At 41.5% G+C, this 24,827-nt stretch overlaps 1 protein-coding gene and 1 long non-coding RNA gene across 3 annotated transcripts in view; one reads left to right on the top strand and one right to left on the bottom strand.

Annotated features, from left to right (window-relative positions):
* Positions 1–3,778: 3,778 nt before the first annotated feature.
* Positions 3,779–6,608, bottom strand: LOC139028376 (uncharacterized). Its single transcript, XR_011480577.1, has 3 exons — positions 6,524–6,608; positions 6,322–6,423; positions 3,779–4,166 (listed from the first exon to the last, which is right to left on the bottom strand). It is a non-coding gene; the product is annotated as an uncharacterized lncRNA (long non-coding RNA).
* The window catches only part of LOC111970676 (collagen alpha-1(VII) chain), a 134,006-nt gene continuing 115,780 nt past the window's right edge, over positions 6,602–24,827 (top strand). For both annotated transcript variants that reach the window (XM_070445616.1, XM_070445615.1), the window contains exon 1: positions 6,602–6,688. The gene's annotated coding sequence lies outside the window, so the exon portion shown is untranslated. The remainder of the gene's footprint in view (positions 6,689–24,827) is intronic.

Below are 24,827 nucleotides of genomic sequence, written 5' to 3'. Positions count from 1 at the left end.
GCCTGGCCGGCTCCCCTCTCTCCTCTAACCCTCTGACAGGGGCTGAGTCACAGGCTTACTGGTGATCTTCCATGCCGTCCCTAGGAGGGGTGCATCACTTGAGTGGGTTGAGTCACTGACGTGGTCTTCCTGTCCGGGTTTTCACCCTCTCGGGTTCGTGCCGTTGGGTAGATCTTCGTGGGCTATACTCGGCCTTGTCTCAGGGTAGTAAGTTGGTGGTTGAAGATATCYCTCTAGTGGTGTTAGGGCTGTGCTTTGGCAAAGTGGGTGGGGTTATATCCTGCCTGGTTGKCCATGTCCGAGGGTATCGTCAGACAGGGCCACAGTGTCTCCAGACCCTTCCTGTCTCAACCTCCAGTATTTATGCTGCAATAGTTTATGTGTCGGGGGTCTAGGATCAGTCTGTTATATCTGGAGTATTTCTCCTGTCTTATCCAGTGTCCTGAGAATTTAAGTATGCTCCCTCTAACTCTCTCTCTCTTTTCTGTCTTAGGACCTGAGCCCTAAGAGATAATATTATTAAGGTAATATTATTCATATCTCAATCTGGATTGCCAGAGAGCGTTGTCAGATTGTCCGCTAGTAAATTCAATCTGACAACGCTCTGGATTTACAAACGCCCAGAGTGCACTCTGGCAATCCAGATTGAATTTACGAACACACCCGAAATGTTTAAATGTCTAGCTGGTCATTTGTTATGCTAACAAGCTAGCAAGAGGTATATAGCAACAGCATTAACTTCCGTTAGACAGGCGAAGCGCTAGTACGCTCAACTGAAACGATACCGTTCGTTTACAGTATACTAAATTTAACTATGTAGTATATACTCATTAAGTATGTAGTATACAGTATGTTAGTATGGGTATTTGAACACAGCTTGTGTCAGTAGTATTTTCTCCCTGTCAACAGTATGCACTCTGACATGGTGACATTGACACACAACACACACACACGATCGCGAACAGAGGAAAGTCAAAATGGTCTGTAATAAAGTTTTCAGAGGAAAAAGGTCTACCTGTTTTGTCAATCTTTCTTCACTCTCCCCCCATGCGTACATACACATTCTTACACCTAATATCCACCTTAGGTGAGTATGTAGCATAACACATGTGTAACCTGTAAAAGAGAACGAGGGAGAAGAGAGGTTCTGACTAGAGGGAGTACAGCTACGATCGGAAGGGACTTTTTTGTAGCAGGTTAGGAGAATTTACGCAGCAGGTTAGGATTATTAACGTGGCAGGTTAGGAGACTTAGGTTAAGATTAGGAAAAGGGTTAAGGTTAGCTAAAATGCTCTCCTAACCCGCTACGAAAGCAACTTCCTTTCGTAGCTGTACTCACCACTGAGAAGAGAGACATCCATCAAGGAGGGAGGACAGGAAAGGTGAAAGTACAAAGACTGCACAAATTAAAGAGACATCATCTCTGCATTCCTCTCTCCATCTGGAGGAGCACAGAGGGATCATCCAGAATGTCATTGTTCTACTTGTTTGTGACATGGAGAGAGAGAAAAGTTGCTATTTTATTAAGCAGTAAAATGTAACAATATTACCTGTTTATGGTTTTTGTAGGTACCTGATTACAATGCTGCCTCTACAGTACAGAGAATGAAAATAATTCATTGCAGGTAGGCATGTAGACTATATGTGACAAAACGACTAGAATACTTTTTCTGGGAACATCAAACTCTTCTTCAAACTCCACATCACATCCTTTCTTCCTTTCTTAGGCCTTTGATCAAGGAGTAAAGGCCATTGACTGTTTCCCATTGTACTCTGTTCTGGGAAGTGCTTCAGATCCGTATTACCTGGGTGTCGGCATCCTCCTCTCTGTGATCCTTTTTTGAATGTTTATGGAAATTTCCATTCTGGATGGACAATAAAGTTGTATTCTATATATTGTATTCTCTCTAAGCACCCTCTCCCAGCCCTGTCCTAAGCACCCTCTCCCAGCCCTGCCCTACTCCCTCCCCAATGCCCTCCGGATGGGGAACAGGTATCAGGCCCTTAAACCTCCTGGATCCATAAGTAATAACAGAGGAGGATGACATCACGCCTCCAGATTATGGCTTTGGTGAAGGATGATTTACAGCATGACACACCTTGCTCAGAACATCTGCAATGCAACTGGGAGCACCACACGCCCGCTCTTCCCCCTATCCACCATGGAGTAAGGAGTTGGCCGCAGGTTGTAAAATGAATCAAAATGGCCACCTTAGTCAAACGTAACCAACCCTACTTTTCTGCCTGTCCCTGTTATTTGGTCAACAGCTCCAGTACCACACACACACACACACACACACACACACACACACACACACACACACACACACACACACACACACACACACACACACACACACACACACACACACACACACACACACACACACACACACACACACACACACACACACACACACACACACGGCAGAGATCCTGAGTTTGCATCAGGTATTGGCCAAATCGGGAGGAAGTGGTACTCGTTAAGCAAGCAGCGTGATGTCCTTTATACACACAGTTTCTGTATTCTGGTGCCTCTCTTTCATTCCTTCTAACGTTCTCTTTCTTGTCCACCCTAATCTGCCTGATCTATCCTCCTGTCTGCATACATCCTAGGTGAGAGGATGTTGGTAAAAAGATGAAAAACCCTGAAAAATATGTCCCCTTGCATTGCTCTATTCTTGTCCTAGTAGTACACAATGTACTGGCACATCAAGTTGACCATCGGATAAGAACATTTMATTGACTAAATGGTCAGAAATGCTAAACCACTAAGCCAGGCAATGTATTATACACAGGTCTATGACACATTTTCCCCATCTTCCATAACATTTTCTTACACTCGGTTCTCTCTTCAATCCCCCTCAGTCTGGCCCTTTTCCTGTGGCATTTAAGAAGAAAGAGGAAGAGGAACACGCAGACAATAACAACAACAGTTATGCTAATCAGGCAGTGGGAGACAGCCTGGCTCTTGGGTAATTACTTAATAATTGTCTGGTCAAAGTTAAACAATAGAATGTTTATGTATCCCATCTTGTCCTGGTTGTGTAAATGCAGCATGGTTGAAATGGTTCCTCTTTGTTTCTCCTCCTTTCTCCTCCAACCAGACTAACTTCCAGCAATTTTACACATTTTGCCAAGGGGCAAAGAGAACACTGGAGGGAGTAACAAAGAGATGTGCAATTTTATCGATAATCTCATGCTATTCTACAAATTTTTCCATGAGGCTAAGAGAAAATGTTGCTGTTTTATAGCTAATTTCCTGCAATTCTACCAGTGGAGGCTCCTCAGAGGAGGAAGGGGAGGGCCATCCTGGAGGAAGGGGAGGGCGAATTTCTTATAGATTTAAATAGTCAAACATTAAAAAAGACATCCTTGTTAGATAAAACTATACTAAATATATTCACGTCACCAAATTATTGATTAAAACACACTGTTTTGCAATGAAGATCTACAGTAGCCTCAGCAGCACTCTGTAGGGTAGCACAATGGTGTAGCTGGAGGACAGCTAGCATCTGTCCTCATCTGGGTAGATAGACTTCAACAGAAAACCTAGGAAAACCTAGGAGGCTCATCCCCTTCCATAGACTTACACAGTAATTATGACAACTTTGGGAGGACGTCCTCCAACCTATCGGAGCTCTTGTGGCATGAATTGACATGTTGTCCACCCAATCAAAGGATCATAGAATGAATCTAGCACTGAAAGCATTTGCTACAGCTAGCACTGCAGTGCATAAAATGTGGTGAGTAGTTGACATAGAGAGAAAAACAATAGTTGAACCATTTTGGACAAATCAATTTAATCCAAAATTAAGGATAAGCAAGAGAGAGAGAGAGAGAGATTTGTTTACGTTCACTTAGGTAGCGAATGCAGCTAGCTAGTATAGCTTACACAAACACCCGGCTCAAACAGAGAGGGATGTTATGAGCCTACCGAGTGGCACAGCGGTCTAAGGCACTGCATCGTGCTAGCTGCGTCACTACAGATCCTGGTTCGATCCCAAGCTGTGTTGCAGCCGGCCTCGACCGGGAGACCAATGAGGCGACGCACAATTGGCCCAGGGTCGTCCGGGTTAGGGGATGGTTTGTCGGGCCAGGTTATCCTTGTCCCATAGCGCTCTAGCAACTCCTGTGGCGGAGTTGAATGACAGTCATCCAATATGCTGTAATAGAAATAAGGCTCATAAATAATAATCATCACTCATCTTAAATGGCACCGACCACCACTGTATTCTACACATTTTGCCATGGAGCAGAGAGGAACATGTGCAGTTTCATTGCTCATCTCATACTTTTCTACACATTTTGCAATGAGGCTAGGAGAAAAGTTAGCATTTTTAAAGCTAATTAAAGCTCAAATATACACTGAGTATACAAAACATTAAGAACACCTGCTTTTTCCATGACATTGAATCCAGGTGCATGCTATGATCCCTTATTGATGTCACTTGTTAAATCCACTTCAATCAGTGTAGAATAGATGAAGGGGAGGAGACAGGCTAAAGAAGGATTTTTAAGCCTTGAGACTATTGAGACATGGATTGTGTATGTGTGCCATTCAGAGGGTGCATAGGCAAGACAAAAGATTTAACCTATTAAGGATTTGCGGCATTTTTTCAAATTTTCGCGTAAAATGACATAACCAAATCTAACTGCCTGTAGCTCAGGCACTGAAGCAAGGATATTCATATTCTTGGTACCATTTGAAAGGAAACACTTTGGAGTTTGTGGAAATGTGGAAGGAATGTAGGAGAATATAAAAGATAATACAAAGAAAAATGCAACTCAATATTTGGAATGTGTTCCTAATGTTTGGTATACTCAGTGTATAAAGATTAGCTGGCTACTCACTAGCATGTAGGCTTGTGCTTGAGAGAGTGTTTATGAGACTTGTGTTCATTTTCTACAATGCCCACTACCAGAAGTTGGTCATTATTAGTGGATGTGCATGGTTCTGATATTTTTTTTTACAAAAAGGGAATTTCATAGACAGAATTGAAAGCCAGATCAATGATTATTGCAACAACAAAAAAACAGGTTAAACTATTTTGATAACATTTTATGGTTGTGGAAAGCTTATATTTTGCCAAGATATAATTTCACAAGCCCTGAATTAATTATATTTATTCCTGACTGTTTTAAATGCAGTTTATTKAACTTTAATTGKGCAACAAAGCTTATTTAAAGAAAACTTTGAAAAATATAGATATATATCATGAATTGGCCATAAATTTGAAAAAAAACTAGATATGATTTTTAGGACATATCGCCCAGCCCTAGTTGACTGTGATAAAGGCACTGGATTATGAGCTGTCTTGTGTGCTAAATGAACAAAGGAAGTAGGCAGTGGCATGGTGCRTATACCCATAGAAGCACAGTGACATATGCCTCAATTCAGTCATATTCGTGGCTTAATGCAGGTGTGGCTTTCAGTTATTTTTGGCAACCCMTCCCATGAGAGAAAATGTAATTCCAGTTAATCTGTTCTGTTATATTTAATCAAATCTGACTAACCCAGTGTACTGCCCYCAACGCATTCTATCCGATGGTGTATATTGCATATTTATATAAAAATACAAATAATGTCTAGTTTGGAACACTGACAAGTAAAGAGCATTACAAATCTGATTGGTGGGCCTGGCTCCCCAATGGGTGCGGTGGGGCCACCCACCCGCACCACCCACCTGTGCCTATGCTCCTGCCTCCAACCACAACTTAAAGCAGCAGCCTTAGTAGAACATGCAGAGTCCAGTCCTGAACTGGAATGTGTTTTTATGACTGTGGTATGGTTGTGGTTTTAATTTGTTTGACTGCTTCAAGAAAGTCAGACATGTACATCTGCACAGCAGTTTCCCCCTTCTTGCTGGCACGCATGCACCCCCACACACACCCCTCCCCTGACTGATGTGCTTAAATATGCACATGTCTGTCAAGCACTACTGTGACCCATGTCAACCCATCTCAAACATACTTAGCACTTGTAAGAGTACACCTTCCACATCCTTACTGCATGGTCATAAAAACAATCCAAATCAAAACAATTAGCTGTGTGTCTGACAGATAGACAGGGAGGCAGTGATCTCATGTTTTATCATCTTCTTCCTCCCATCCTCCAATCTATATGAACTTTTTTCTTCCCTTCCAAACAAGCTATGCTGGGCCATATCTCWTCTTTTCTGGTTTAAATGTATCTTCACTTCCTTCAGCATAGTGCCATCCCATATGCCTAGTGCAAAACTCTGACTCTGAGACATAAACATCAATATGAAAACAATCTCTGAGTCTGGGTTAGCTTCGGGTTATACTTCTGGTTCTTACCTGATAAAGGTATAGCTGCAAATATTTAATGAACGCACGAGGTCTTCGCGCCATTGGCTGCTGCTGACATGGGCGGGTAGAGCTTGCAATCCCATGTCGGGACTGGGAGGGAGAGAGAGAAAATTAGACTGAAAAAAATAAAAGGAAAACGAGGGAATTGTTTAGAACTCGCCTTCAGGCAACCGAACAAGTTTGGACATACAGTACTGCAGCTTCTGCCCAACCTGAGCCAACGAGTCTGCCTGTGTTACAGTTAAATTAAACACGACTTTGATTATCGCTTCGCGGGACCTGGGATGCGCCACGATACTCTTCATAAACGTTATGCAGCAGAGGCGGCTATCTGACAAGGGACTGGAGTGACAGAGTAAATATACAGTTTGCTTATTAATTGAATAACTCTCAGTAGTTTGGAGGCAGAACAGGGAGCCACGGGTGGATTATTAARCTACAAGTGGAAATGTGAGTGGGGACTTGAACGGTTGTCAGGTGAGGTCGTTGCCGTCCGTTGTGAGCTGGGATGCTCTACAGAGCGCAGGCCGGTAGGTCTACGCGTCCAGCTTCACSGGGGATTTGCTCCATGTCACTGATAAAGGAAACGATGATTTATTGGTCCAATTAAGGAGGAATTGCCGGAATGTTAGTGTAGTTGCCAAAAGGTGCCTCTCAGGCGCAAAGTTGTGGAAAGTCTTGACCATCCATTTTTGTTTTAAAAGTTGCTSAAATTGTTTGTATTAATCAATTTGATTATAAAGTGTGATTGCTGACGATTTAATTTAATCGTAACTGGGCTAAATGGGTTGTCAGTGTGGAGTCCAGACAGCTAGCGGCCTAGTAACGTTACCACATTAAAGCTGGTCACACATGACCATCAGCGCATCCTTAATAGCCTCTAAAATGTTGTCGTCACTAGTTACCCATAGATATTAAAACTAGTAGATAGTGATAACGTTGATGTCATCCACATATTCCAATGGACAACTTCCAATCAATGTACAGTACAGTACAGTATGAAGATAGGCAGATTATCCAATAGAAATCCCAGATCATGCTTGTAGGCGATGTTGGCTAACTAAAATCATGCGCAGAAACACCTCTAATAGTATTTTCGCACCGAACTGCGCATGTGTAGGCCGTCAAATCAAAGGCAAGCCTTCAATATAAAGTTGTTTTTGACTAAAATTATAACTTGTCAGTTTGTCACTTTCACAAGGTTGGAGTAATAACATGTTCAACTACTATCTAGGTTGTGCCTTTTTAGATTTTGAGAAAATTAACAACTAAGGAAGAATGTTTCACTTCTCTCGTTGACTTCTTTAACCCCAAACCCTAGCCAGGTCTGCTTGGTCTGTTTCTCAATCGGAACTCTGTGTCTCGATGGCGCATCAGGCGAGCCATATTGCTGAATCAAGGGGCCATGGTTCCGATTTAGAAGCACGGTTCTGACTGCTCCTACAGTTTTGTTTCGGTACTGCAGTTTAACTGATGCCCGGCCCAGAAAGATAATTTCCATAAATGGCCACATAGAGAAGTCAGATTTTAAAATGGCAAATAAGACACTTTAATCATCATCTTTATGCACAAAACATCCATTAAATTGTTCAAATAATTGTCGCTGAGGCCGATTTTGTTTTCCAGCACTCACAGCCGAAGATAGAATGTTTTTACATTCATCCAATGTCTGTCATGTTTTTGGATGACGTGCTGAGCGACGTCACTGCTCGCACTGCTCCCTGTGTGCACTGAGTGCTAGCGCAAATACTCAGAGGCTTTTCTAATTATTTCAGGGGATTTTAATGAAACCTGATGCATCTGCTGATCGTTTTCCTCCTAGAACGAGTCAAAGCCCTCAAAATAGAAATATTATCACTACATTATGCAAGGATCTCTGTGTTGAGGATGCCTGGCGTTATTTCAATCCGGATGCAAAGGGTTATACCTGGACCAACAAAACTATGTCACGTAAATCTAGAATAGATTTATTCCTAATTTCCCCCTTTTTGTTACAATTTGTTATAGATGTAAATCATCAGTTGGCTCCCTTTTCTGATCATCACTTGATTTCCCTGAATTTACAAGCTACTGAAAAATCAAAAGGTACTCGAGGATATTGGAAATAAAACAACACACTTCTTAAAGATACTACTCTCATTGAAAACATCACATCGTTAGCTAAAGATATTTTTGCAAGAAAAGACTTGGGTCATGGAAGTAGATGGGAATTTTTCAAATATAAAGTCAGAGTGGTAGCCATTAAATGCGCCAAAGAGCTGATGCAATTAAAGAACCTTAGAGAAAAAGAGATGATGAGCAAGCTTGACAGTTTTCTAAAGAAAGATAATCTGTCTGAAGAAGAGGAGTCTGTATTCAAGTCTTTACAACTAGAATTAGAACAGCTTTACACGGATCTGGCAAAGGGCACCTTTGTAAGGTCAAGAGCAAAATGGATTGAAGAGTTGGAAAGAAACACTAGTTACTTTTTTGCACTTGAAAAGAGATACTATAAAATAAATAACTGCACTCAAAATTAACGATGTTTTATGCAAAGATCCCATTACAATGTCAATTCCTTTTATGAAAACCTTTACAGCTCTCAAWTTCAGGAAGATGGTTGTGAAAGCTACATTTGCCACATTCAGAATTATGTCCCTGAAATTGAGGATGATTTCCACTCAGTTTGCGATTCACCTGTGTCAATTGAAGAAATTAGAGAGGCTCTGAATTCAATGAAAAAAGAGAAATCTCCTGGCCCTAATGGCCTGTCAATTGAATTCTATAGACAGTTTTGGGAGTTACTAGAAGACCCGATTTGTATTATTATTTATTTTTTAATGTTTCAAGATTGCATTAAAAGTTGGGAAATGGTCTCCACTATGAAACAGTGCCTTATTTAATTGATTCCGAAGCCTGATAAAGACCCTTCTCTCATTGACAATTGGAGACCAATTACTTTATTAAATATTGATTACAAATTGATTGCTCTGGGTTACGCCAAAAGATTTAAGAAAGGAATAGATACCATTTATAAATGAGACTCAAACAGGATTTATGAAGGGCCGTCACATAAGCTCTAACATTCGTTTAGTCTTGGACCTTATAGATTATTCAGATGCAATTGACTCAGATGCGGTTGTCTTATTTTTGGACTTCTGTAAAGCTTTTGACACAATTGAACATGAATTTCTCTTTAGGTCTCTTTAAACTTTTTGGATTGTGTGAAAATTTTATCAAAGTAATTCTCATGTTTTACAAAGATATAAATACTTCTGTGTTACTAAACCTTAATACTTCCAAAAGATTCAGTATGAACAGAAGTGTACGACAGGGATGCCCAATTTTGCCATTTTTATTCATTTTGGTTGTGGAACTTCTATCTCTAGATATTCTGAATAATGAAAATTTGTATGGCCTAACCATTTTTAACAAAGAAATCAAAATTTCCCAACTGGCTGATGATACTACTCTTTTCTTAAGAGACAAAGAACAGGTCGCCCATGCCCTTAATGCTATAACTGCATTTTCTATTGCATCAGGATTAAAACTGAATGTTTGTAAATGTGAAATCTTATGTTTATTTGACTCTGATGATAAATAAATAGGAAATATTCCTGTAAAGGACTGTGTTAAATATTTAGGAATACATCAGTCAATAAACCACTTAGTCAGACAACATTTGAATTTCTCTCCTAAAATTAAGAAAACCAAAAATATATTCAATAATTGGCTACAAAGAGATCTTTCTATATCTTTCTATACTTGGGAGAGTACTTCTGTCCAAGGCAGAGGGACTGTCTCGTTTTGTGTACCCCTCATTATCGTTATGTGTAAATCCTGCTACTTGTAAAGAGATCAATAAGACCTTTCTTGACTTCATCTGGAAAATAAGTCTCACAAACTAAAAAAATCTGTCCTTTCTAACAAAAGAAAGTGTTGGATTTTGTTGACATAAATTACACTTTCAAGATAAACTGGTTGAAAAGATGTTTGATCAATACTGAGTCAATAAGGTATTTCATTCCAAATAATGTGTTTAATAAGTCGGGAGGTCTTCAATTTGTACTGAAATGTAATTATATTCCTGAAAGATTACCTGCTAAATTGGCTAGGTTTCACCAACAAGCTTTAATGGCCTGGAACATGTTTCCTGCACAGTTTTTCCCCACATAAAGCTGTTTTGTGGAATAATTAAGACATAACTGTAAGGAATAAGTCATTGTTCTACCCCAGCTGGCATGAGAGGAATATTGACTTTGTTCTTGATGTTTTCGACAACAAGGGTACTATTCTCACATATGAACAATTTATAACATTGAAAGAGTTTCCAATACCTTTCAGAGAGTTTATTTCTGTGATCAAAGCCGTTCCCAGTGGTCTAACTACACTAATGAAAACTCATCTTAGCTTTTGTAATGATCAAAGTTTATCCAGAACTCAGATTGGAAGGCGTGGGCTTACTTGAGAAATCTTGTTGTAATAAATATATAAGAAAAATTCTTCATTCACAAAACCAACTTACACCGAGAGGAAAGTTTTTCTGGAACATGCTTATTCCTGACATTGTCTGGAAAAAKGCATGGTTAAGGCCTTACAAATATTGTATACCAAACAAAGTTAAGTATAAGATATATCCATGTAATTCTATGATATCCAAATTTGTGGCTATTGATGATATCTGCGTTTTCTGTGAAAAAGAAGGTGAGAATCTGTCTCACTTGTTCTTTGAATGTCAATTTGTGTCAATTTTGGGAAAACCTTGTAAAATACTTATTTACCATTATGAACACTACCTATGTTTTTGACATGAAATATATAATATGTTACTATTGCAATGATAACAAGACCACTAAAATGTTTCCAAATACATCATACACAAACAAAAATTCAAAAATTCAATACCAAAATGACATATTTTTTGATTGAATTGAACTATTTTATTAAAACATTAACCCTAGTTAACAAGAATAACATTTTCCTAAATAATTACAATACGATTTTTTCAGAGTGATTACAATTGCACTAGAATTGTTAATTTTTTAAATATTTTTTGTTTGTTCCAGTATTTTCTCGTTAATACCTGTGTTCTGTTTTGTATGATGTAAGAATGTAAATTGTTGATCTGTATTTTGAATAATAAAAAAAATAATTAAAAAGCACTGAGTGCTAGCGGGCATGTGATGTTGGTCCGTGTAAACTGGATGTAACCTTGATATAGACCGCCTATGAATCGGCCTATGTAAACGGGAGTAGATTACCTTGAAAACAACAGGCGGACCTCTTGGACGCAGTCTCCAGTTCTTATAATACCTCAGTGGGCTGAATGGCACAAAAAAAATCGCCAAGGATTATGGTGAAAGTGACCGTAACTAGCCAAGGATCTTGGTCGATGTAGTCATTTTCATCCTGCCTGAGAGAGTCAATCGGGGTCTCCTCATAGCCTGCCGGCCCATGATTGGTCTGTGTCAGCATGTGGTCTTTAGTGACGACAAATGTAGTAGTCAGAATGGATCACTATTTAATTAAATATCTGGATTCGTAGCGAACTTTAAAATAATTCCCCATGGGGATCATACTTGATCATAATGAACACATTTTAGAGCGCAAAACGTCCGTCCTCCCAAAAATGTTGGCTCTTCTGACGATCGTAATTTTCATAGGCTTTCTAGGGCAGACCAGGGCTTTTGGCACCACTAGGTTCAAATCAAATTATATTTGTCACGTGCTGAATACAACAGGTGTAGACCTTACAGTGAAATGCTTACTTACAAGCAAGCAACCAACAATGCAGTTTTAAGAAAATACCTTAAAAAATAAAATAAAAAGAGATAAGAGAAACAAATAATTAAAGAGCTGCAGGAAATAACAATAGCAGGGCTATATACAGGGTGTACCAGTACAGAGTCAATGTGTGGGGGCACTGGTGTCGAGGTGATTATGTACATGCAGGTAGGGTTATTAAAGTGGCTATGCATAGATTATAACAGAGAGTAGCAGCAGTGTGTGGGGGGGGGTACAAATAGTCTGGGTAGCCATTTGATTAGCTGTTCACAAGTCTTTTGGTTTGGGGGTAGAAGCTGTTTAGAAGCCTCTTAAACCTAAATTTGGCGCTCCGGTACCGCTTGCCATGCGGTAACAGAGAGAACAGTCTATGACTAGGGTGGCTGGAGTCTTTGACAATGTTTAGGGCCTATCTCTGACACCGCCTGGTATAGAGGTCCTGGATGGCAGGAAGCTTGACTCCGGGGATGTACTGGGCCGTATGCACTACCCTCTGTAGTGCCTTGCGGTCGGAGGCTGAGCAGTTGCCATACCAGGCAGTGATACAACCCGTCAGGATGCTCTCGATGGTGCAGCTGTAAAACCTGAGGGGGAATTTGTTTTGTCATATCTTGGTGTGCTTGGACCATGTTAGTTTGTTGGTGATGTGGACTAGAGGTCGACCTGCGTGGCAGGCTGACTACCTGTTACGTGAGGGCGGCAAGAAGCCAAGGTAAGTTGCTAACTAGCATTAAACTTATAAAAAACAATCAATCTTCACATAATCACTAGTTAACTACACATGGTTGATGATATTACTAGTTTATCTAGCGTGTCCTGCGTTGCATATAATCGATGCGGTGCCTGTTAATTTCTCATTGAATCACAGCCTACTTCGCCAAACGGGTGATAATTTAACAAGCGCATTTGCGAAAAAAGCACTGTCGTTGCACCAATGTACCTAACCATAAACATCAATGCCTTTCTTTAAAATCAATACACAAGTATATATTTTTAAAACTTGCATAACTAGGGAAATTGTCACTTCTCTTGCGTTCCGTGCAAGCAGTTAGGGTATATGCAGCAGTTTGGGCCGCCTGGCTCATTGCGAACTGTGTGAAGTCCATTTATCTCTAATTAATTCGCCGTAATTAATTTGCCAGAATTGTACATAATTATGACATAACATTGAAGGTTGTACAATGTAACAGCAATATTTAGACTTAGGGATGCCATCCGTTAGATAATATACGGAACGGTTCCGTATGTCACGCTCGTTCGTCCTCCCTCATCTGAGGAGGAGAAGTTTGAAGGATCGGAGGACCAATATGCAGCGTGGTATGTGTTCATCATGAATTTAATAAACAGAGAACACTGAACAAACAATCAACGAACGTGAAGCTATATAAGAAATGTGCTGACACAAGCAATAACATAAGACAATCACCACACACCCACAATGACAAAACAGGCTACCTAAATATGGTTCCCAATCAGAGACAACGACTAAACCTGCCTCTGATTGAGAACCATATCAGGCCAAACACAGAAACAGACAAACTAGACATACAACATAGAATGCCCACTCAGATCTCACCCCTGACCAAAAAACAAAACATATAAACATACAAACTATGGTCAGGGCGTGACCACCGTATTTCACTGAAAGAATACGTTTTGTTTTCGAAATGGATAGTTTCCGGATTCTACCATTTTAATGACCAAAGGCTCGTATTTCTGTTTTATTATGTTATAATTAAGTCTATGATTTGAATAGAGCAGTCTGACTGAGCGATGGTAGGCACCAGCAGGCTCGTAAGCATTCATTCAAACAGCACTTTTGTGCGTTTGCCAGCAGCTCTTCGCAATGCTTCTGAGACTTGGAGTAGTTCCCCTTGCTCTGCATTGGTACGCTGCTTCGAGGGTGCTGTTGTCAATGTGTTCCTGGTTCGAGCCCAGGTAGGAGCGAGGAGAGTGACGGAACTATACTGTTACATGGCAATACTAAAGTGCCTATAAGACATCCTATAATCAAAGGTATATGAAATACAAATCGTATAGAGAGAAATAGTCTATAATTCCTATAATAACTACAACCTAAAACTTCTTACCCTGGAATATTGAAGACTCATGTTAAAAGGAACCACCAACTTTCATATGTTTCTCTTGTTCTGAGCAAGGAATTTAAAACGTTAGCTTTCTTACATGGCACATATTGCACATTTACTTTCTTCTCCAACACTTTGTTTTGCATTATTTAAACCAAATTTGAACATGTTTCATTATTTATTTGAGCTAAATTGATTTTATTGATGTATTATATTAAGTTAAAATAAGTGTTCATTCAGTAATTGTTGTAATTGTCATTATTACAAATAAATAAATGAAAAAAGTGGCCGATTAATCAGTATCGGGTTTTTTGGTCCTCCCATAATCGGTATCGGCGTTGAAAAATCATAATCGGGTCGACCTCTTTTGTGGACGCCAAGGAACTTGAAGCTCTCAACCTGCTCTACTGTAGTCCACAAATCACCTCCTTAGTCTTGATCACGTTGAGGGAAAAGGTTGTTGTCCTTGCACCAACACTGTCAGGTCACTGACCTCCTCCCTATAGGCCTCATTGTTGTCGGTGATCAGGCCTACCACTGTTGTGTCATCAGCAAGCTTAATGATGGTTGTTGGAGTTTTGCCTGGCATGCAGTCATGAGTGAACAGGGAGTACAGGAGGGGACTGTGCACGCACCCCTGTGGGGCCCCCGTGTTGAGGATCAGCGTAGCGGATGTGTTGTTATCTACCCTTACCACTCTGGGGGGGCCCGTCAGGAAGTCTAGGATCCAGTTGCAGAGGGAGGTGTTTAAGTCCCATGGTCCTTAGCTTAGTGATGAGCTTTGAAGGCACTAATGGTGTTGAACGCTGAGCCTGTAGTCCAATGAAGAGCATTCTCAACATAGCGTGTTTCTTTTGTCAGGTGGGAAAGGCAGTGGTGGTGCCAATAGAGATTGCCATCATCTGTGGATCTGTTGGGGTGTATGCAAATTGTAGTGGGTCAGGGTTTCTGGGATAATGGTGTTGATGTGAGCCATGACCAGCCTTTTAAAGCACTTCCATAGGCTACAGATCATGAGTGCTATGGGGCGGTAGTCATTTAGGCAGGTTACCTTAGTGTTCTTGAGCACAGGGTCTATGGTGGTCTGCTTGAAACATGTTGGTATTACAGACTCAGACAGGGAGAGGTTGAAAATGTCAGGTAAGACACTTGCCAGTTGGTCAACGCATGCTCGGAGCACACGTCCTGGTAATCCGTCTGGCCCTGCGGCCTTGTGAATGTTGACCTGTTTAAAGGTCTTACTCACATCGGCTGCGGAGAGCGTGATCACACTGTCATCCGGAACAACTGATGCTCTCATGCATGTTTCAGTGTTACTTGCCTCGAAGCGAGCATAGAAGTTATTTCGCTCGTCTGGTAGGCTCGTGTTGCTGGGCAGCTCTCGACTGTGTTTCCCTTTGTAGTCTGCAATAGTTTGCAAGCCCTGCCRTATATGACGAGTGTCGGAGCCGGTGTAGTACGATTCAATCTTAGTCCTGTATTGATGCTTTGCCTGTTTGATGGTTCGTCGGAGAGCGTAGCGGGATTTCTTATAAGCTTCCGTGTTAGAATCTCGCTCCTTGAAAGCGGCAGCTCTACCCTTTAGCTCAGTGCGAATGTTGCCTGTAATCCATGGCTTCTTGTTTGGGTATGTACGTTGTCGTGTCTTTACTGTCATTAAATTGAAGACTTATAGTTTTTATCAAAGATTCTCTGTAATTAGTTATTACGCGATCAACTAAATAATAACGTAACTAATTAACTAGGAAGTCGGGGCACCAGGGAAAGTATTCAGATTACAAAGTTATAATTTCCCAATATAACCTTTCAGATATTTTCATATCTGATCGATAGTCGATATCTGATCGATAGTCTTCTGATTAATGATTTATTTATTTTACCTCACGTTAGTCTCATTCCAAACGTCGTAAATTGTTGGTTATCTGCACGAACCAGTCTTCACTATGAGTCATCCATACATCAATTGTCTTAAATCATTTATTTATTACTAACTAAGTAATTCACAGAAATGCATAAACAAACAAACYTAAAATGGTTACATGAAATGATAGGAGAATATGCCCTAGTGGGCTGAACCGGCATGGCGGCTTGTTAGACAAAGGGAAAATTGGGGGTCGACTAAGAAGTCACTACAGAGTTCATAATTATAACAATTGACATGCTAATCCTTTACACATGAACGCTCACTCATTCGGGAACAATTGCAATCAATATATATATATATATTTACGCTCAGTGTGTCGTCTTGATCGCTGGTGAAAAGTTAGTTTCTGTTGGAGAGTTTCGTCCTCTCTCTCTCTCTGTCGTGGTTATAGTGGATAGTTCAGAGTGACATTCGTTATAGAATGGATGTTTCGGCGGTTGTCGTTCTTCGCGTTCAATGATACCGAATTCCTAGCTGCAGACTAGTAGTCAATATCAAAGACTTGATCTTATTCTGTCGGTATAGTCTAAGAGTTTAACCACGTGGTATGGTTAAAAGATTCAGCAATGGTACACAACCTTCGTTCCCCTCCTAATGGAGAAAAACATGGTCTAGTGATAATTTCTCAAAGTTGAGTTTTTATTCGGAATGGCAGAAAGGGGCTGTCCCAGGATGTCTGACCCTAACTGGGCTCAGGGGCGGGTCCTCGGATTTAGTTCAAATCAAAAGGGATTGGATTTTTCTTCATTAAATAGTCCAAAATCATATTACACAATTATACAAACAGTATCATACTCACTCATTCATCTTATACAACAATTAGATGAAAACCTCATATCTGAGGCTATTATATAAACAGCGGTATGGTAATGTAGCCACACAGTCTCCCATGAGTTTCCCAAGTTGTGACAAACGGACCAGTTAATAGCTGGAATCTTCACAGATTTTTTTATACTTTTTCCGGAACATGAAATGTGTTCGTACCTCCAGTTCTGTGAGGTGGAAGGATTTCCTTTGTCCTGAAAGTTTACCCTCTCTCTAATACTGTGTGGCCATGAGGCAGGGTCTTCCTTAGGAATTTACGACCTCTCTTTGAMCACAGCAACCTAGTTGAAGAAGGAAAGGGGGAGGCAGGGAGTGGCAGGGAGAGGGGGATGGGGCTTGCTATACCCAAACAGGCAACGTCATGACAACGTACAGTCAGAGTGGGGACGACGTCCTCAATGCACCTACTGATAAAGCCAGTGACTGATGTGGTGTACTCGTCAATTCCATCGGACGAATCCCGGAACATATTCCAGGCTGTGCTAGCAAAACAGTCCTGTAGTTCAGCATCTGCTTCATCTGACCACTTTTTTTTATAGACCGGTGCTTCCTGCTCTAATCTTTGCCTGCAAGCAGGAACCAGGAGGATAGAGTCATGGTCAGATATGCCAATTGGGGGTGAGGGAGAGCTCTGTATGTATTTCTGTGTATGGAGCAAAGGTGGTCCAGAATTTCTTTCCCTCTGGCTGCACATCTAACACACTGATAGAAATTCGGTAAAACGGTARGAGCGCTGCCTCTGGATGAACGTTTTTGTGTTTGCTTATGGCAGAATACAGCTCATTTAGTGTGGTTTTAGTGCCAACCTCGCTCTGTGGTGGAATGTAGACAGTTACGAAAAATATAGATAAAACTCTCTAGGTAAATAGTGTGGTCTACAGCTTATCATGAGATACTCTACCTCAGRCGAGCAAAACCTTGAGACTTCCTTAGATATCGTGCTGTTTACATAAATGCATAGGCCCTCGCCCCGTGTCTTACCAGAGACTGCTGTTTTGTTTTGCCAATCGAGTGTATTACCCGCCAACTCTATGTTCTTAATGTCGTTGTTCAGCCACGACTCAGTGAAACATAAGATGTTAGTTTTTAATGTCCCGTTGGTTTGATATAGGTGCTTTCAGTTCGTCCCGTTTATTTTCCAGTGATTGAACTTTAGCTAGCAGAACGGAAGGCAAGTGCAGATTAGCCAYTCGTTGCCTGATCCTCGCAAGGCACCCTGATYTTTTTCCACAAAATCTCAGTTTCCTTTTCCAGCAAATCACGGGGATCGGGTCCTGGTCGGGTGTATACAGTATATCCCTCGCATCCGACTCATTGAATTAGACCTCCTCATCCAATTTGAGGTGAATAATCCCAGTTCTGTTRTCCAGAAGCTCTTTTCGGTTATAATCATAGGAAATGGTAGCAGAAACATTATGTACAAAACAAGTTACGAACAACGCAAAAAAAAAATAGCATGATYGGTTGAGAGCCGATAAGATGGCAGCACTGCCCACTGGCGCCATCAACAATCATCGGTTGCTACTCAGTAACCGCCCAGCAGAGCGTGTGTCTTCACGCTCCAGACCGGACACTGTAGACTGGACACTGTAGTGACCACAGCCACAACGTCATAAACCCTATTTAAAAAATGTCTCTTCATAAAATCTGATTTTAAACCTAACCTTAACCACACTGCTAATCCTATGCCTAACCCTAACCTTAAATTAAGACCAAAAAGCACATTTTTGCTTTCATACATTTTTACAATAATGACAATTTTTACTTTCTGGCTGTGGTAACTAGTGTAAACCCTGAAACAGTCATGGCAGGGGGCCATTAAGCATGTTTCTTAGGCTCAGGGGCGGACTGGGACCACACTGGCCCAATCGTTTTCCTCGAGGATCCCACACCGGACCATTTTTTCCTCATGGCCCCATTATTAGTCTTCCAAGTGGCACAGYAGTCTAAGGCGCTGCATTGCAGTGCTAGAGGCATCACTACAGACCGGCAGTGATCGGGAGTCCAATAGGGCGGCGCAAAATTTTCCCAGCGTCGTATGGGTTAGGGGAGGGTTTGGTTGACTTGCCTAGTTGTTAATTTTTTTTTTTTTACTGACTTGCCTAGTTAAATAAATCAAATATTTATTTGCCAAATAATGATCATTTTGGCAAAAAAAACAAGATAGACAGGCTACTCACTTAGTGAAAGTGCATGGTATACTATCTACATCGTTTTATATGGAGTATGCTTTTTTGTTTTATTCATGTTTGCTCTAGCCTCTATAGTGGTGCTTAAACACAGAAAGCTATGTCTATCAATCAATCAAAAACAATTCTCCCTGAGACAAAGCACTTGAATGAGACCAGACCAGCATCTTACTTGTCAAATTATGCCATAATTGTTTTTAAATCAGGTTTTATGTTGCGAAATAAGGTCCAAGGCCTGTTCTGATTCAGACTAGGCTACTTCAATAGACTTGCCTCAGTCTCAGACCAACTCAAATTGTAGCACATCTCATTACCTCAATATCCATCATCAGATGGCAGAATTCACCTGGTTCAGTAGACTTCATAATCCAAAGAAGTAATATGCAGGATGAAGTGTATCTTCTAAACAGGCATTCATGCCTGTTAACTTAAAAGAACAGGATGTCTGTAGTCAATTTTCAGCATTTGTTCTCTCCACATTGGTATGGTATTCTGTGACAATTATTGTATAGTTGCAGTGTTTTGTTCTCAGGTGGGCCAGTGTGACTCAGCCCAGCCAGCTAGGCAGGTGTGGGATGGATGGGATGTGGTGGCTGAAGCTTCCTCTGACATAATAAAACTCCTGCTAAGGGCAGGGTGGTGCTCTCTGACTCATACCATTTATACCATGCTAGTCTCTTTGTTGTGCTGGACTATCATTTGTTAAGCTGCTGAATGAACTTTCCAATTCCAGCACATCAAAGAGACTAGCACTACATCCTATAGTTATATGTCTGCCAGATCCAATGAGAACTTTAATTGGCAGTGCAAAGCCCTTCCTCTCCCTCTGTTTGTTCCCTCATCTCTCTATTTTTTCTCCCACTCTCTCTCTCCATCTCACTTTCTATATATTCCTCTCTCCCATGGGCTTTCTTTCTTTCTCTCGCTCTCTTTCCCTCATTCCATCCCTCTCTGTGAGCTGTTGTGAATTTACTGTGGGTTTTGCTTTTTGCAGCTTTTTCTACCTCCCCCATCGCCACAGGGATTGACACCCAGTTCTCCTCTTTTTCTGAAGTGTCTGGTTTTCCTCCTTACCTTCTCGCAATAGTCACTTTCCCCTCTCTCTCGTCCTCTCAGCCTTCACCTTCACCCCTCTTTCCTCTATCCTTCTTTTTTTGTTCTCCTCCTTATTCATGGTTTATTTGCTGCTTCTGGCATGCTGCTCTTCTGGGCTGCATTGTGTTGAGATCTGGACTGTTACCAAGTGTGCCATCTGTGGAAGGGAAGGCTGCTGTTGGTTACTGTCTTTGATGTGTGAGTCCATCTTGGTTTTGTCAGGGAGCTGAATCTCTATTGTCTTCAGAGAGCTTCAGAAGAAAAATGAGGTAAAGCAGAGGTTATTAAAAGGTCTGTATGGAGGTTGGGGAGGTCTAGACAGTGGTATGSAACTGATGTGACTCATGTTTTTATGTGGGTTTAGTGTTTGATATCAAAAGGCTGGGTCTTAAGTGGTTGTTAWTGTCTCATGGAATATGATCAAGACAAAGGCCATCATCTGGAGAGGAAAGAGTCTCTTTGTATGTTTGTCTCTGTCCTTTTTCTGTGTCTGTGTGGGGAAAGTGACTCATTAGAGCAGATGTTCTTGCAGTGAGACAGGTWAAGATGCACCACAGACAGGGAAGCTTAAGAGTTTAAATGCAGAAACTTAAACATTTCTTACAAGTACAAAAGTCTTCAAGCTTGAGGTTCATAAAGTCACTGACACTATTAATTTGCTACATCTTCCTCCCCAGAGGCATGTTGGGAGCTTGTGCTTGCAGGGTTATGAACTTCTCTAAGACAATTGATCAAAATGAAGTCTCTTTGCTTGGCTTGGCTAATAAGAGAGTGTGGACATGATCAAGCTTGAGGCTAGTGCCTTCCAGACCAAGGTGATAGGTGCAACACTTGCCCTGGGGGTTAGCGGTTAGAGATCATTGACTGGGTCGCCCTGTCAAGTTCTTGAACTCAGACAGATAGGCCGACAGTAGAGCTGCTCTTTATAACATTGCTCCCGTCACAGATAGGGGCAAATGCTGTGTCACCCACTGTACAGAACACTTAGGCCTACACAAACTCACCAGTGAGAGAAATAGTTGGATAATTGACTATGACACCCCCCCCCCCCCTCTGTCCTCCTCTGTCCCTGTGCTGATGTCCCGCCAAGGGAACCTTGCAGTTACACAACAGTCCTCTCTGTCACTATGAGACGGCTTGTGGCCCCCCCAGGAGAATGGCATCTCTCACTGTCTGTACTACCTCCATGTCTCAGCTGCTCTCTTATGAGAAAGTACAGTGTGTGTTCACTGCCTCCTTACTTTGTCTCACTCTCTTCTTTTCTCCATTGTCTCTTTCCCTTTCTCGTTCATTTCTTTCCATCTTTTACTCAGACCCTCTCACTTTCTTCTAGGACCGGGACGATAACAGTATCACAATATTTTTTTCAATGGCATAAATACGAAAATACGAAACAGACCGAACTTTTTTCCTTTAAAAACCTGCTTTATGTAAAATATTGTGCGCTATAGCTTGGAAAATAAATAAATAAATAAATGTGACTCTGGATCACAACATAATGATGTTTGTTTACAACATTAGGGCTGTGTTCCTAAGAAGTTAAATCTGCTTCGTGTTTTGTTTCCTTGCCACGCTACTAACGAGTATCGTGATATTGGTATAGTCCCAGCATTACTCTAATACCCCCCCGCCTCCGTCTCTCTCTGTCGCGTTCATTCTCACCCCCTGCCTCGGACTCTCTCACCCCCTGCCTCGGACTCTCTCACCCCTGCCTCGGACTCTCTCACCCCTGCCTTGGCCTCTCTCATCTCCTGCCTCTCCAAGCAACACAGTTCAGTCAGTCAGTAGTCTATTAAGTCAGCCCAGAGCAGACTACAGTATGTGAGCGGAGTTGAGCAGTCAGAAATCCTGCTCCATGAGCGGTGCTCCGAAGCTCCACATACTTTCCAACCGCTACGCTAAAAAACGCTCCTCCTCGCTCACAGGAATAAAACTTCCGCTCCGAATTTGCTCCATTCATTAAAATCACAATTTAACCAACACTCATCTATTTTTGTGACTACCTGGACCTACCATTTTGTTTTGAAGTATAGAAACCAAACTATATGATTTAAATAAAAGTATTTTAATAAACATGAAGAGGTGAATTTAAGAACCGCTCATCATTTCAAATAGGCTACATTTCATATCAAATTTTATTGGTCACATACACATGGTTAGCAGATGTTATTGCGAGTGTAGCGAAATGCTTGTGCTTCTAGTTCCGACCGTGCAGTAATATCTAACAAGTAATCTAACAATTTCACAACAACTACAAGTGTGAAGGAATGAATAACAATATGTACATATTAATATATGGATGAGCGATGGCCATGCGGCATAGGCAAGATGCAGTAGATGGTATAGAGTACAGTATATACATATGAGATGAGTAATGTAGGGTATGTAAACATTATATAAAGTGGCATTGTTTAAAGTGACTAGTGATACATTTATTACATCCATTTTGTTATTATTAAAGTAGCTAGAGATTGAGTCAGTATGTTGGCAGCAGCCACTCAATGTTAGTGATTGCTGTTTAACAGTCTGATGGCCTTGAGATAGAAGCTGTTTTTCAGTCTCTCGATCCCAGCTTTGATGCACCTGTACTGACCTCGCCTTCTGGATGATAGCAGGGTGAACAGGCAGTGGCTCGGGGGGTTGTTGTCCTTGATGATCTTTTTGCCCTTCCTGTGACATCGGGTGGTGTAGGTGTGCTGGAGGGCAGGTAGTTTGCCCCCGGTGATGCGTTGTGCAGACCTCACTACCCTCTGGAGAGCCTTACGGTTGTGGGTGGAGCAGTTGCCGTACCAGGCGGTGATACAGCCCGACAGGATGCACTCGATTGTGCATCTGTAAAAGTTTGAGTGTTTTCRGTGACAAGCCAAATTTCTTCAGCCTCCTGAGGTTAAAACTTTCCACCTTCTCCACTACTGTCCCATCGATGTGGATAGGGGGGTGCTCCCTCTGCTGTTTCCTGAAGTACATGATCATCTCCTTTGTTTTGTTGACATTGAGTGTGAGGTTATTTTCCTGACACCACACTCCGAGGGCCCTCACCTCCTCCCTGTAGTCCTTCTCGTCGTTGTTGGTAATCAAGCCTACCACTGTAGTGTCGTCTGCAAACTTGATGATTGAGTTGGAGGCGTGCATGGCCACGCAGCCATGGGTGAACAGGGAGTACAGGAGAGGGCTGAGAACGCACCCTTGTGGGGCCCCTGTGTTGAGGATCAGCGGGGTGGAGATGTTGTTTCCTACCCTCACCACCTGGGGGTGGCCCRTCAGGAAGTCCAGGACCCAGTTGCACAGGGCGGGGTCGAAACCGAGGTTGTCAAGCATAATGACAAGTTTAGAGTGTACTATGGTGTTAAATGCTGAGCTGTAATCAATGAACAGCTTTCTTACATAGGTATTCCTCTTGTCCTGATGGGTTAGGGCAGTGTGATTGCGATTGCATCGTCTGTGGACCTATTGGGGCGGTAAGCAAATTKGAGTGGGTCTAGGGTGTCAGGTAGGGTGGAGGTGATATGATCCTTGACTAGTCTCTCAAAGCACTTCATGATGACAGAAGTGAGTGCTACGGGGCGATAGTCGTTTAGCTCAGTTACCTTCGCTTTCTTCGAGACAGGATTGTGTCGAGGCACAGATCTGGGGAAGAGTACCAAAAAATGTCTACAGCATTGAAGGTCCCCAAACCACAGTGGCCTCCATCATTCTTAACCTCTCAGGGTACATGGGACGGTAGCGTCCCACCTCGTCAACAGCCAGTGAAACTGCAGGGCGCCAAATTCAAAACAACAGAAATCCCATAATTAAAATTCCTCAAACATACATGTATTTTACACCATTTTTAAAGATACACTTGTTGTAAATCCAGCCACAGTGTCCGATTTCAAAAAAGGCTTTACAAACGAAAGCAAACCAAACGATTATGTTAGGTGAGTGCCTATTCACAGAATAACACAGCCATTTTTCAGCCAAAGAGAGGATTCACAAAAAGCAGAAATATAGGGTAAAATTAATCACTAACCTTTGATGATCTTCATCAGATGACACTCATAGGACTTCATGTTACACAATACATGTGTGTTTTGTTCGGTAAAGTTCATATTTATATCCAAAAATCTGAGTTTACATTGGCGCGTTATGTTCAGTAGTTCCAAAACATCCGTGATTTTGCAGAGAGCCACATCAATTTACAGAAATACTCATTATAAATGTTGATGAAAATACAAGTGTTATGCATGGAACTTTAGATGCACTTCTCTTTAATGCAACCGCTGTGTCAGATTTCAAAAAAGCTTTACGGAAAAAGCAAACCATGCAATAATCTGAGGTCGGCGCTCAGAGCCCAATCAAGACAAAAATATATACGCCATATTGTGCAGTCAACAGAAGTCAGAAATAACATTATAAACATTCACTTACCTTTGATCTTCATCAGAATGCACTCCCAGGAATCCCAGTTCCACAATAAATGTTTGTTTTGTTCGATAATGTCCATAATTTTTTCCCCAAATTCCTCCTTGTTGTTCTAGCGTTCAGTACACTTTCCAAACTCACGACGCGCGTTCAAGTCCAGCGGAAAGTACAGACGAAAAGTTTAAGTTATATTACAGTCGTAAAGACATG

The sequence above is a fragment of the Salvelinus sp. IW2-2015 genome, linkage group LG11 (assembly GCF_002910315.2).
Source record: "Salvelinus sp. IW2-2015 linkage group LG11, ASM291031v2, whole genome shotgun sequence".
NCBI classification, from domain to species: domain Eukaryota; kingdom Metazoa; phylum Chordata; class Actinopteri; order Salmoniformes; family Salmonidae; genus Salvelinus; species Salvelinus sp. IW2-2015.
Note: the sequence above shows the minus strand (reverse complement) of the source record. Positions and strands in the feature narration are given on the sequence as shown.